The sequence below is a fragment of the Watersipora subatra genome, chromosome 1 (assembly GCF_963576615.1).
Source record: "Watersipora subatra chromosome 1, tzWatSuba1.1, whole genome shotgun sequence".
NCBI lineage: Eukaryota > Metazoa > Bryozoa > Gymnolaemata > Cheilostomatida > Watersiporidae > Watersipora > Watersipora subatra.
The window spans coordinates 46,930,288-46,943,240 of record NC_088708.1 but is presented as its reverse complement, the minus strand read 5'-3'; the positions used below and the strand labels follow the sequence as shown (position 1 = coordinate 46,943,240).

General features: G+C 34.0%; 1 long non-coding RNA gene across 1 annotated transcript; it reads right to left on the bottom strand.

Moving 5' to 3' along the window:
* Positions 1–1,317: 1,317 nt before the first annotated feature.
* On the bottom strand, positions 1,318–11,047 carry LOC137385302 (uncharacterized). Its single transcript, XR_010977759.1, has 3 exons — positions 10,829–11,047; positions 5,171–5,308; positions 1,318–1,979 (listed from the first exon to the last, which is right to left on the bottom strand). It is a non-coding gene; the product is annotated as an uncharacterized lncRNA (long non-coding RNA).
* Between the last annotated feature and the right edge of the window lie 1,906 nt (positions 11,048–12,953).

Below are 12,953 nucleotides of genomic sequence, written 5' to 3'. Positions count from 1 at the left end.
TTGTTTTATTTTAGGCTAGCAACTGTTTCCTCATATTCTATTGTAGGTTTTCTAATTATTCAAAGCAGATAGGTATACAAACGAGGTACATACTAGTACAGTATATATATATATATATATATATATATATATATATATATATATATATATATATATATATATATATATATATATATATATATATATATATATATATATATATATATATATATATATATATATATATATAGTCAAATTAGATTGAATAGGAGGCCACTTTGGAAAATATATCCACGATATAGGGCTTTCGGATAATAGGAGGCTTCTGATAGGAGGCTTCGCTAGAAACATGCTTAAACAACTCTACTCGTCATGCTGATCGCATACGTATCTATTTTGCATTTTGCATAAAATTTGCCGGAGAGTTCAACATTTTGGAAAATTTTGCAGGTTAGGAGGCTTTGTAGTTTGAAATGGAGGACCTCCCATTAGCGTAAAATTTGAAAATTTTTATACAAAGTTCTGAGTTGTCTTCTCTTTTGCAAGAGAAGTTATCTTCTCATTAAATTCAGGGCCTCCTATTATGTTTTTATATCTTGAATTAGATAGTCCTAGTTCCAAGCTCTACTTCTTCTTTTTATATAAATTTAGCTAACTATGATATTTAGTTTGGTTCTTTTTACTTGTAATGAACCTTTATTGCATCATTTAATTTTCTATCAATTGGTTAAAAAGGCAAACTAATCCCTGAAACCCCATTTCAGGGATTTTGCCAACAGAACCTAAGAAAACCGATTTGCAGGCACATCTGTGTGCGCTTTGATCTAAAGTTTATCATACGTATTATTCATAAAATTGAAAACTTATGCTTTCCCTTAATAGCTTGTTAGTGGGCATGCATGGCAAAAACAAGCACTTTGTCCATTTAAAAAAAGTTGTAATAAGTTGCAATAAACGCTAGGATGGTATTGACATCAAGTAATTGGTATTGAAACCATCTTAGTTGTCAAATAGAAAACTTTTAAAACGTATATTAATTAAAACAGTGCATATATTCATGCTGCCAAATATGCCTGGTAGAGTCAGAGACACCCAATTTTAAAAACATAAATGTCAAACATGGGAGATTTGCATACCTGTGGCCACATTTATTACTTATACAATTTGATTTAGTCAATTCATTGCTACTGAGGCAAAACTGGGAAATATAGCATATGTGGGGCCCTTTGGATTATAAAATGTTTCAGATAAGAGCTTTCGATGAAACCATGCAGTAACATTGAACACACTGTGCAAATTGCATGCATGTATATCTAACTCGCGTTTATCAACATTGGTCAGCATATTTCTTTAAAAAAAGCCCAAACTTACTCAAAAGGAAAAAAATTGACTCTTTAAGCAACCCCGTCAAGGAGTTGAGTTTACAGAAAAGGAAAGCTCAATATAAGTACGTCAAACAAATTGCTCAAGTGAGTGCAACGGTGACAAATAAAATATTCTTAAAACACAATGAGTTTGTATAAATCTAAAAGTCTTTAGTGCAAATGGAGCAACCTATCAAAAGCAGGCCAAACAGCTGTTACATTACCAAAAGATTAAAAATCAAAGCATTCACAAGAATACCATAAAACATTTATCAACAAAAGTGGACTATTTTATTTCTGTCAAATAAAGCTGTAGAGCTTCAAAACACTGAGCTCTATAATTGTCTTGCAAATTGTGTGACCATCTCCTGGCACCTCGAGTATAATGTGTGAAGTTGTGGTAGCTGTAACTAATGGCTCTGCACAACGTTTAAAATATGATTTTAGCTAGAGATCTTAGAAGCGATTCGCAAGAGAACTTTGCTGATTGTAGACACGCCCAGCTACAGAAAGAACTTTAAGGTTGGATGTCATTCCAGTCACTGGATGTCTTTTTGGAAATTGAACATCAACTTGTTGTTTGAAGGTTAGGCAATCTAGACCACTTTGCCTCCACTGGTAAATATGCTGCTCTACCTGCAAAGAAACCAGTTATTAACCTGTTAGTATAGTTAAAAATTAGGAGAATGTTGAACACTAATCATTTTACAGACTTTCCAAAGATATCAAACCAGCTTTAAAACAATACTGACTAAAAAGTGTGCTCCATCATGTTGTTTTAGAACGCTTAGGAGATTGGCCAGAAACTTGAAGAGTAGGCTTTTGCAGCTAGCTATATTGGTGGCTGTACTAATTGTAGGTCACACAAAAGATGCTTTCCTACTGAAACTCTGCATAATTATGTTTGCCCTAAAGAGATTGCAGTTCTCACTATGTTGATGTTATGCCTAAAAAAAATTAACCTAGTAAGCCTTAAAAAATTCTTGTTTCGATGTTGTTAACACAAGTTAACTCAATAAAAGTAAAAAACAACAAACATTATCATTAATGCTTTCTTTTAAGCTAAAGCTTTTTTGTCAAACTATTAGGTAAGAATGGTATCTTTTAAATATAAAATGTAATGAATAGTTGGGTTAAGAAAAGCTTTGCTTTACAAACTAATAATTACAGCATTACCATTCCTCTTATTTCTAAGCAAAATGCACCAAAATCTACAAAATTTTACACATTCAGCCTGTACTGTGATGAGAACCGTGTCTGTCCATATAAAGCCACCGTTGGATAATGGAAAAATATTGCATCCCGCTGGATTTGAACTTGCAACATTTACCTTGCTAGACTGACACTACAAAAACTATGCTAATTAACCTTGTAATAATTTGCAATATTTGAATGCATAATTATTGCAACTGATAATCTTTTACAGCACTCTACACTGCCAGGGTATTTGTTGGTACAAGCCAAGTTGATTCAAAATCTTGAGCTGAGTAAAATTCCTAACTGTCTACACGGTCTATTTTTTCCATGCACAGATTGACTATGAATTGTATAAAAGTCCTTTTCATTCAGTTGGCCTTTAACACTGTAAGGTTGGTGTGTATGTATATGCCTTTCACTGCAATGCATACATGTACAAATTAAGCATAGGGTTACTGCCAGGTTACTCTGCAAAGCAGAGTTGTCCTCTCGTGCACTCCAAACAAATCCTAAATATTTAGGATTATACATTAATCATTAATTATATAGACATAATTGAAATTCTTTGAATAGTTTAGAAGTTTCTATTAAAACAGATTTTCAGCTTTTGTTTACACCATTTAGTCTCTGCTTATATGATAAAGCTACTCTTTGCCATTAGCATGTCTGTGCAAATGCGCTCGTTTATACCAGTTCATCTTCGTAGACTATTTGAGATGACCAAAATAAATTCTAGCTCAGCAAAAAAATTAACTCTGATGCTCATATCAACTGATTTGACAATTAAAAAACATTCAGTTTTGAAGGTAGTAAACATGAATTTGGAGATCAAACAGAAGGTGAGGTGAATAAAAGCCACAAGAGACCGGCTGCTACTTGTTGCGGCTAGCTAACAAAGTAAAATCAGTGTCTGTATGACTTATCATTTATCCATCGTCGGGAAGACCTTGGGAGCAAGATAGATTTTGATGAGACTAGATATCATGACATTCAGCTTGGTATACATACGGTCCCCAACCTACGAACGAGTTACGTTCCGAACTATTGTTTGTACAGTGAATTTGTTCGTAAGTTGCTTCAGTGCTATATTTTGTTATATAGCACTGAAGCAACTTCATGTTATATCATGTTATAACACTATCATTAATCGTCACTTTTATTGTTGTCATACCAACTCGCTAGCGGTCCTATTTATTCTCCTTGTTAGCCGGTGTTCTCACCGTTTGCCGTTAGGACGGAACAGTTGATATTACTGAATATAACGGAGCGCTCTCATTTATTTGAGCAGAGCAGATAGATGTACGCTCCTCGAATAGTGAAATTTCCTTCGCTAATAAAAAAGCTGAATGAAACTACACACACTCTCTTCTTTTTATTTATTAGTCTAGATCGTGCCAAGTAAAGGTCGGCAAACTCCTTTACAATACATACAGGAAAAATAAAAAAGTTCTTTGCGCACTGGAGATACGTTCACGCACTTATGCACTGCAACGAACTGGGCAGAGGAAGGTGGATGCTGGGTGATGCTTCTATGTAGCGCCTTTTTCTGCCACTAATAAGTCGGTAATACCGTCGGTATTATCGATGAATATACGCGCAGACCTGTTCGTATGTACCGTTGTGTGTAACTCGAATGTTCGTAAGTAGGAAACCGTCTGTATTAACACTCCAAAGCTTTCACTGATAGATCCCCTTCAAATATTTCTGATTTCTTGCGAGGCGAATCATTTTACATATTTTTGACAAAAATGACAATCTCTATTGACAAACTAGTTTAACAATGTATTGGTATCTATAATAGCAAACCCTATGCATCTCATCATTGCTAAAGTTTGGCAAGAATGTAAGCGATATTTTTAAGGACAACTATGAAAATTTTGTTAATAATTTTGGGAACTTTCACCAACTTGACACTTTACCCTATATGGCATTACTTATGTTGGTCAAACAAAAGCTTTACATAAATTCTTTACATTGAGAGGAATTTGCGTTATAATAGGTATACATGTACATTATAGCAAAATTTGCTGTACAGCTATTCCAACCAGATAAAAATCTGACCTATGCCCATACTACAAAAAATTCATAATTTGAGTTAAAATACTTGGATTTAAGTTAGAATATGACCTAAAAGTCAATGAAGGGAACTTAGGTTTACTTTTCACATAGGAAACAAATACATTATGCTTATGAAACAATGCAAGTGTTTTGGCCTTAAAGTTTGGCTTATTTATGTATATACTTAAAAACATCACTTTTTATTTTGTTGGTTTTCACTGTCCACAAAAGACCCTGGTCCCCGTTAATCCCAAAAATTGAATGGTGACTGCAAAAAACAGCTATGACAGGCCGAACAGGATTTGGAACAAAAGGTACATTTCTCACAAACAGAGATTGTAAATAATACAAAAATGCAAGTTAAGCAATACGAGTGTCATTCAGAGTTAAAAAAAGCTATAGCTTGTTGCATACTATTAGATACATCGTCCAAATACATATAATTGATATTTTCGGACTAGCACAAAATTTTTCATCTCAATATTTGTAAAATACATCTAAAAAAATATTGTTTTTCACCAAAGTTCATTCTATGTCACTCAATATTTTGGTGTTTTGACACCCTAATTTACCTTCACTAAGTTCCTTTGTCCGCTCTCCTCTGACCAGAAACCTCCCCAAATATGTGAGCTTTTGTAACCTTGAATCGCCAATTCTTTAGATAACTTGTCTAGCACCAGAGTGGGTGCAGAACATGTTATAGCAACACCCTGCAATTAGTAATAACAAAATAAAAATATCACATTTTTTGAATGAATGATTTTCCGATTAAAATTAAACTCTTTTCATGGCTAATCAATTGAAAGCTCATTGCTTGCTGCAAAAAAAGGAAAAAACTGAGCAAGCAGAAGTGCATCTGATATTTTAGCTTATGACTCTCAATCCCAGCTTTGATATTTGTCACCATTGTGATTTGTAGGCAATAGAAGAACGCGAGTTGAGCAATGTAAAAACTTATTCATATTCTATTAAAAACAAGGACTTCAAATATTGAAGTGGTATTTCAAAAGCAATTACTCATTCGTAAAATTGATAGTCAGTAGTCTGACCCTGATCTGGACTTGGCTTTTAGATATTATTGCAAAGTAAAGTTTAGAGCTGGTCACCATAGGCTTTAACTGTGAGTTTCAGTTCTTATCCCAGACACTATGCTTACATATAGTCTGTACAAGTGCTATCGTCAGTGGACAGGCAACCAGAATGCAAGAACATGACAACTATAAACATGCAAGGGTGAATAGGAGCTGTATACACAATTAAAATAAAGCAGTTATTTCACAAGGCATAGTCCAATTTGTAAAACGGAATAACTAGTAAATGACATTCAACTAAATTGTTGTTGATGACAGCTCTGCACAAGCTTCAGCTAAACATTCACAGATAATAATTACATAAGAAAATACACAAACTAAAAAGCAATAATACTTAGTCAATACTAAGAATGATTATGAAGTTTAAAAATATTAATCAAAATTACGTACAGTGGCACTCGCATACGGTTGTTGCTTGAAAGGTATGTTTCCAAAAAAAAAATCTTGTCATTTGTCTAAAAGATTACTAATGCTTAAAGGTTGACTTGCAACAAAATTCACGCTACAGCTATTTGGTATCAAAAGATTCACCATGTCTTACTCTGTTGTGTTGCATGTGCAATATATGTAGAAATGTGATAACATGCTCTTAAAAGCTCAAAAGCGAAAAGTTAATCGCCGCCATTACGAAATTGCCAAAGATTAGAATCCCGTTCCAAACATGGGTCAAATGGAACGTAGCTCAACAAGATGGCTTCTGTTTACACTTTCATGCAACCTCATTCATTCAAATATTTTCACAATTACACTTCACGCATTCAATGAAACGATGTCTATTGTCCTCAAGCATCTGTTTCCTCATCACTGTATTGATGTCACTTTGAGCACTGATATCTCAAAACCTACCGTAAAAAATGGTTTAATTTTTAACCTTAGCTCGAAGGAATGCATATCATCATCTGATAAGCATGACAAGCCTGTTGGTCACCTGTGATAGTCAAAAAATGCTGCGGAAATTATGCGCGCTGTTTGGCAGGAAGCATGGGTCACATGATCAGATTGCGACTAGACGATTAGATCAACCCAAAACAAAATAGTAAACTAGCGAGCATCTATATTTGGTAAGAGCTCTTTGGCGAAACCCAAAGTTTATGTCATAAATTAGTGCTACAAGAAGTTTTATATTGAGCCTTTTACGGAACTTACAATTCATGTGAGAAGATCACGTGTCAAAACAATACCCAAATCATTTTACTATGTCAGAGAAATGAATTGATTCCAATCTACGGCGGTTTCGGGATCGCGGAGATTAACTGTTTCTTTTTTAGCTTTCAAGAGCTTTTAATCACAGTTCTCCATATTTTGCACCCACAACACAGCAGAGTAAGCCATGGTGAATCTTTTGATACCAAATAACCGTAATGAAATTTTGTTGCAAGTCAACCTTCAACAAGCAAAATGATAACAAGCTCCAGTACCATGCATTGACAACTTGGGCAGCTAAGTCGTACATGCAAATCAGATGAGTATTTTACGGTATTTTGGACAGGCCAATAATTAACCAATATTTGAGTTTTCATCAAATTAAAGTACATTTAATGGGCCATTTTAGCAGCGCAAAGAAAGCACATTTCTGATGACCATTTGCACCAATTTAGGGCAGGTAGTAGGAGTGAAACAAATCGGTTCGACTTATTTTAGTCAAAAATGGATACAAGTATTAGCCAAATGAAAGTTTGTTACGGAAAGTTCTATCATAAGAACATAATTTGAAATAAATGCTATAATAAACCTCTTGCAGTTGCTTCATTTTGTCTTGCAAACACATTAAAATCTGTAATAGAAAACAAGACATCTATGCAAAATCAAAACTGGTAGTTAATTTCTGTTAGCGATGACATATTTTTTATTGTAGTTCTACAATAGCACTATAAGTTCCAAACAGTGCATTAACTATTAATATGTGTCATGATCACAGAATTCATGGTAAGTCGGGATTACAAGATTTAGCAAACAAAATTTTGATTCTAGCCTAATTACAGCAGATTATATGGTCAAAAAACTGAAGCACGTTTACCATTAGTGCAAAAACATAGTTCCAAGAAAACTGGTATTAAAGTTTGAGAAACGAAAACCAATGTAAAGTTTTGTTTACATTTCAAAACGACATAGCAACCAATATCAAGATATTGTGATATTTATCTAGGTTTCTGTACTTGGATCCAAAAAGCTATGCTGAATTTAAAAATCTAAACAGATTTTAGCTGGTTGTCAAAGAAATAGCTGTATATTTATAAGAAAGTGTATTACTTATTTTTGCAGATATTAAAAACAGCTTGATTGTATCGCGATATTGGGCACACCTAAATCATCAACCAAATCTTTAGAAAATTAACAACAGTAACATATTGCACACCATCGGTCACTATATACTTCGACCTTGCAAACTCGAATAATTATTCTCATAACTAAATCTGATTCTAATTTCATAAAAATTGATATAATTATTCTTATTATTAAATATTGTAGTAATCTTGTAAGAATCGTTAGGAAAATATCACCACAACTCCCTTTACTTTCACTGCTTTTGACATCAGTTAGAATACCAAAGTACTCATTACAAGCGTCCAAAATGTCAAAGTTACCTTTAAAATCGGCAAAAAAGAAACAATTATTTTTAGCGGACACCATTTTTCAGTACTTCTTGTTTAGCACAGCAACGGTTTTAAGTTTTTTTTCGATGGTAAAATACTTTTATTGGCTAAACTGACTTCAGATTCAGAAAGATCACTCTTTGATTGGTCCAGACCTACAGGTTAAAAAATTTGTTACCAATATTATAAGTTCAGTTGGTGCAACTTCAAAGTCAAATAACTCAGCTTCGTGATTTGCGACTTAACCATGGTTTCTGTGACCGCAACCCATATGATCTACCTGCTGATAACTTCAACTCCTTTACTACCAAATGGATCTCTCTACCGCGACATAAGTGTTTCGTGAAACTTAATTTCTAAAAGAGTGTATAAATGGTTATAACTTTACACCCCAATTGTTTATTAACAATATTTTTATAGCAAGTTTGTCAGCATAAGTTTTTATGTTAGTTCATGCCCCCAAAAATATTACAAACGAGTGGTCGAGTGAGAGGGACCACTTTTCGTCCATTTTGAAATTACTGTGAGGTAAGCACAAAACTCTAGTCGGATGATTTATGAATATTATTAGTTTACATGTTAATTAATCTGATGAACATAATTACTCTCATTAGTACTATTGCTCAATAAAGTTGCTCAGTCTATAGATCTGAAATTAGTAACCATTTATGGCTGTATTGCTTCTGAAATTACTGGTCATCAGTAAGAAGATTCCATAAAACAAGTTTTTGCAAAGCAAAACTCTGCTCAGGTTGTAAACGCATTCTTATTTGCTCAACATATGCAAATAATAGCTTTTTTCAATCAGGTATAGATGTAATAAGATAATTTACTAATTAATCAGTAATTGGAAACAATTTGTACAAAAGCTTGCTAAAGCTGCATCATGCAGCACTTGGCCATACAGAAACACATTGCCAAACGAGCTGTACTATTGGTAGTTTAAGAGTTCACACTGAAACAGCTTCAACATAAAAAGAAGACATAAGAAATCAGTGCAAAAACTGCTTCGTATTACATTTACTTCATGCCTTGTTGTAATTGAGCATCATACTGCATGCACAATTAGGAAAAATAGCTGCAAGATCAAAATTTACCAAGTTTTTAATTTGTTAATGAAGCCGTGATAAAAAACAATTTAGACAATTTATGCAGAACTTAAATGCAACTGCATTTCATCAGCATTTTTATAAGCAGGCTTAGTGTAAAAAAAAACAGAGTAAGAGCCATACTACAAGTTCATGAAGTTTTGAACAAATTGTTACTTTACCCTTCAATATGTTGTAAAATGCTAAGACAAGGTTAAAAAATTATGGACGCTGTTGGAAGAGAGAACATTTCAAATGCCTCTAGATTTCATAAAAAACAGCTAAAAATGATGGCCAGGGTTCTTGAGGACACTTTTATTTGTATGAAAGATTGGTAGATAGAACATTATTACACAAACAGACAATTCCAGAATTAAAGCGCAAACATTGTGGCCATAAAGGGTAAATAAAAATTGTTTCAAATTAAAAGCTAAAAGGCTGTTGTGCCTGGTAGTGGTAGCATCATTACCATATCATTTTTCTATTGAATAACGTAATACACTTTTTATTAGAATAGAACAGACTTTGGTACATTAATTTGTCCTACATGTGATGGCTCTTATTAAAGACCTAATTTTCACCAATGAAGTGTGCCCTCAGATTAAGATGACCCTATTTATGAACCACACCGCCTATCAGAGTTTTTTAACATACACATTAATCAGCAGAAGGTTTTATGCCTAATGTTACCGACAAAAAATCTAAAAAGTGTGTTGCAGTATGAGCTTGGTCAGGTTCTCATCCTCTTTTGCTGATACAATAGGTAGCAATCAGTAGTCCATTTTCCAAATGTTTATTTATTGCCCATTTCTAAAACCTTGGTAGCTGTAAAGGTCTAACACAGCTGTTTATTGCAATAATAAACTGTAAAAACAAAAATAATGATTCTCAAATAACTTTGGTCGCTGTTGGCTGTTAACATGTTTTCCATTAGTTAGATGCAGGATGGCGATTGGCTTTTTCCTATTAGGTACACATATGACCGGCTAACTAATTGCCTACTCACTAATAAGAACTGTATGTACAAATATTTTTTAGCGCATTGCTCTTGGTTATAAGCGTACACTGTGCTGAGCTGCACCGCGCAGCCTGTTGTACGCACTCAGTTAATGGACTAGACCAAAATCTGATTGTGTTTTAGACTTTTTCCATTCGGAAAACCCAGGCTACACTCATTAAGAAATACATTCAATCTTTAAAAGATGGTTAATATTTTAATACTTTGATATTGTATTTGTACAATTTAAATATCAATTGTACATGCCACTCCATACATGGTTATTTTGCTTCATAACTATTGTTTTACTGTTTTTGCGGATTGTCAGTGCTATAGTATTTTAGTGTAGCCAACTACCCAATGTAATGACTGCAGTCTCCAGAGCTCACTTTAGTCATCAAAGCCCAATTTAATTATCAGAAGATTAGGACTACAAAAAGTAGAGGACTCATCAACTTACCCTTCAGTTTTTCAAAACATTTGTAGGCCAATATGATTAGTTCTGTGAGAACATGATTAAAGAACAATAGTTCTGCGTGGTGAGCTCATCTTCGTTCTCCAGATTAAACAACTTCTACAAAAGAACAAAGATTTTAACATTGTATAAAAAAATAAGTTGATGAGGACTTTATGCACAGAGTCTCTGACCACCTTCAATTTGGTATTGGAAAAAATGTTGAAAGTGAGCTACCGTTAAACCTATATTTGAATGCACCTTGATTTGATTGGCACCGCTATTTGGGACCACATCAGGAGATTGCTTTGAAAATCGAGCGCCATCTTTTTAATGAACGCCAACTCTATTTGAGGAGGTAAGTTACCTTATCAGTATATGTATAGGTTTAGGTATAATCGCCTTTTGTGAAAATATAGCAAGGAGCTTTTAAGGTCCAAACACACTAGGCGATTTTATTGCAAGCGTCATGAGGGCGAAGATATCGCTGGTGCGTGCATAAACACACTTGAGCGATTTACTAGCAAATGATATAATGGGCACGCTCACAAACTGCCAATAAAAATCTGTATCATTAGTTTTTTTGGAGTTGTTGATAAATTTAGGCCAGTCAAAATGTCGTCGTCTAGGCTACAACATAAACAACCTCCACATTTGTTATTAAACCTATCTCCCTTTCAAAGAGTGTACACTGCCTACACTACAAGAAGACAAAAGAAAAACGATTCTTGTATTTTTAGCTGTATTGGTTTTACAATTTTTTATACATATTTTATTTTGTAGTGGTTTTTCATATTTAATATATTAAATATTTACCATTCTCAAGATGGTCAACCGGCGCAACGATTGACTCCGGATGTTGGTTTTCATCTCGGTTTTTTTTTAATTTTGTTATGATGGACAGAACTGGGAGTGCTATTATTAAATTCATGAACAATTGAGTGTTCGTTCTGAAGATGTTTCGTAACAAAATAGAAAATTGGAGCTGATGTACGTTGTTGAACATCGGTAAGAAATAATTACCCGCCGTAAAATTACATTCTGGTAAGAACTAACCAATCAAAATGCATCTCGTTAGCAATAAAGTTGTGTAGAGAAATTCTAGCTTTATCGCTCTGCATGAACACGCTGAGTGAATTTTAACGCAGATTAGCTCTAACACAATATCGCTCAAATTATCGCCTAATTTGTTTTCACCTTAAGAGAATGCTTCAGCGATAACACTTGTTCTATTGAGTCAAATATGCTACAAAGCAAAAAACTACTCTGAATTTGTTGTTGGGGTTTTATAAAAAACACCATTATCAGCTTTTCAAATGTCTTAACCGCCAGTACATCAGCAGTCATAATTAAACATTTTCCCAAAAACAAGCGGCCTCAAACTGCCTAAAATATCAGACTAATCAAACATTCCATGTTAAGTGGAAAGAAAATGGGATAAACTACAGCATTGAAATTAAAGCACTCTCACACTCACTTCATGAACGGTTCTGTCAAAATCTTTACTGATAACTCAGCTTGCACTTTTATTCCATAAGTGCCAGAGTCACATCTCGGAGCAATAGGTCGGCTTTGCGCTAGAGGACCAGCAAGGCTAAAAGTGATAAAAATTAGATAATACACAATAAACTTTCAAGTTCAATTAGTGATGAGGGAGCAAAAGTATCCTACATGGGAGCTATTGCACACTTTAAACATGATATTTGTACCTCACAACCTCACATGGTCTTTTAGAGTAAAGTAGATGCTCCTATAACGTATACCTCCTATAGCATAAATTCTAGAAAAAGTCGGGCAATTTTGTGAAGTTTTTGCTTCGTACCGCGTAAAAAACTCCATATAACTTAAAGTGTATCATCGGGCGAGTTCTAAAGTTTGATTTGAGTGTTAGTCTGTCTCGCCACACCTGCGAGAAAAAAAAGCGACATACAGCGGTGTCAGAAAGTATTTGTCCACCTCAAACCTCACTGCCCATTTTAGGTAAATTTGTTGTAGTAGTCATGTAGAGGGATTGAACCCTGACAAACCATGCATCATTTAAAAGTAAATTAACATTAGATCTTGTTGACACCATCAGTAATAAAATTACGGTTAATCAGGGATCAATAATCATTTATAGGCCAATCAATGT